This window comes from Arachis hypogaea, chromosome 10 (assembly GCF_003086295.3).
Source record: "Arachis hypogaea cultivar Tifrunner chromosome 10, arahy.Tifrunner.gnm2.J5K5, whole genome shotgun sequence".
Lineage (NCBI taxonomy): Eukaryota > Viridiplantae > Streptophyta > Magnoliopsida > Fabales > Fabaceae > Arachis > Arachis hypogaea.
In genome coordinates this window covers 48,107,150-48,109,705 of record NC_092045.1, presented here as the reverse complement: position 1 = coordinate 48,109,705, position 2,556 = coordinate 48,107,150, and the positions used below count along the sequence as shown (strand labels likewise).

The following is a 2,556-nucleotide window of genomic DNA, read 5'->3' as shown; positions in this document are numbered from 1 at the left end:
TCAAATATCTTTTTCAAATATATCTTTTTATCTTTTATCTTATCTTTTTCAAAAATTTTATCTTTTTCAAAATTTGATTTCAAAATATTTTATCTAACTTCTTATCTTCTTATCTTTTTAAAATTTAATTTCAAATCTTTTTCAATCAACTAACTAACTTTTTCTTTGTTTCTTATCTTGTTCAAAACCACCTAACTACTTTTTCCTCTCTAATTTTCGAAAATTCTCCCTCTCTTTTTCAAAAATTCTTTTTGTTCTAAAATTTTAATTTTAATTACATTTATCTCTAATTTTCGAAAATCACTAACTCTTTTTCAAAAATTATTTTCGAAATTTCTCTTCTCCTTTCTTATTCTATTTAATTATTTAATTACTAACACTTCTCTTCACCTCTCTTCATCCAAAAATCCAAGTTCTTCTTCACTCTTCTACCCCTTTCTTCTTTTACTAACATAAAGGAATCTCTATACTGTGACTAGGGGTGGGCAAAAAAATCCAAAATTTGGATTTTAAACCAAATCCAAACCAAACCTTTAAAAAAAACCAGTTTTAAACAAAAAAAAATCCAAACCAAACCAAATTTATTTTATAATTTGGTTTTAAGTCCAATCCATTTAAACGGTTTTAATCCAGATCCGGATCCAGATCCAGATTAAAATCCAAATCTCACAAAACCCTAATTCTTAACTTTTGATTCTCAAAAAATCCAGATCCAGAGCACCGTCGTGAATTCCTTTCTCCTTCGCCCGCAGCCGGCACCGCCGCACCGGAGCAGGCAACTGGCACTGCAGTTTCGTAGCTGCCACCACCACCTCAAGCGCGTCGCGCCACTGCTCTGTTCCGCCATCCGCGGTTTCGCTGTCCGCCTTTTCTCGCCGTGACCCAGCTCTGTTCTTCGTTCACTGGGTACCCTCAAGGCGCCGTCCACCTTTTCTCGCCGTGACCCAGATCTGTTCTTCTCCGTTCTCTGGGTACCCTCAAGGCGCCATCCACCTTTTCTCGCCGTGACCCAGCTCTGTTCTTCTCCGTTCTCTGGGTACCCTCAAGGTTAGATAGGTTTACCATTAAGTAATGTCTATTTTTGTTTATCTTTAAATAAACCCCAAAGAGTATGTCTATTTTTGTTGTATAGTGACAAATTGACAATGAATTCAGTTACTCAATTTTGTGTTTATCATATAGCATTGTTCACTTGTTCCTGCAATTAGGAGCTTACATAAGCAAAGTTACTCACTGAAACTTGATTATTTGTCTGTTTGAATAAATTTCAAAAGTAGGAGCTGAACACCTTACTTTTTATTAAAACATTTGCACTTGAAGAAAAAGTTACATTGCATATCACAAAGTTGTTTGATTTTGCATTACAATGGTGAAGTAAAATAACTGCCAACTTATACACACATGCATCAAACAATTCTTTATTCATATTCACACAGAACAATTGTTGGACTGCAACTTCTGTGATTTTTAAAGCAGAATATTCTCCTATAAAACTATCTGAAGCTGCATAATTTGAATTTTACATCCATCAATTGTCAGAAAATCATATCTTGATGACAACTTTGACACAATTTGGCTCTGAGGAGATTAAATGCTTTGCTTATATCTGTCAATGGGACCTCATGGGTGAATAGCTCCTGAAGAGGAAACTCCTGTGAAAATGTAAATAAATAGTCCGAATACATTAAATAATTGTGAGACTTTTTCATCAATGAATTAAGCATATTCCAGAAACGATAATGTAGTGTATCTATTGACCTAAGTGTCTTTAAAGTTTAAAGTACCTCCTTTTGGCATTTGTCAGCTACAATTGAGAGCTCTGACATGGTTTTTAGACCTCCAAAAACAGAACCCTTCAGAGTTCTGCCAGCCAGAATTGCTGGATGATTGAAAGGCACAGAAGTGAAACTAACCATCTTTGTAAAGTAGCAGGGTGTCCATATTGGTATATATATAGCTAACAACCATAAATAGTTAAATTATGCATGTTCTTGAATTTTAGAAGAGAACTGCACTCATTACTATTAAGTTCTTGCAATTGAGAAATTTGACATAATAAATAGAGGTTCCTGCATTCTGGGTAATTTACAATTTCACCTCCTGCATAGACTTTGAAATTTGGGCACATTAATATTATTGTGAGTTTTTTATGAGAAATCCCTTGTAGCCTTTTGAGTTTTGACATTATTCATTTGTAGTTTTTGAACAATTGAATGCTATATTGTAACTTTGATCTTTGAGCACTGTATTTAAAACTTGCATCCATTTGTAGCATGATACTGTTTGGCTTATTCTACAACCTGAAAATTCTATGTTCAATCATACTGAGAAATCTCTTCATTTTTTTTTTCGTTGAAGCTGAGGTTGCTGCGTAGGCATGAGTCCATGCAATCACACTTGAAGAAAGTAGTTTCCGGTTCTATCAAGATTCCTAACTTGCTTGAGCATTCATATTCAAGTTCACATATTTGAAGAAGTGTTTTGCTGTTAGTTTTGCATTGAAGTACCACCTTCTCATATTCTGCCCCTCAAGCAAAGTGGCTCTGGTGTGTGTTT

At 34.5% G+C, this 2,556-nt stretch overlaps 1 pseudogene; it reads right to left on the bottom strand.

Annotated features, from left to right (window-relative positions):
* Window positions 1-1,305: 1,305 nt before the first annotated feature.
* LOC140175844 (alcohol dehydrogenase 1-like) lies at window positions 1,306-2,161 on the bottom strand (annotated as a pseudogene).
* Window positions 2,162-2,556: the final 395 nt, after the last annotated feature.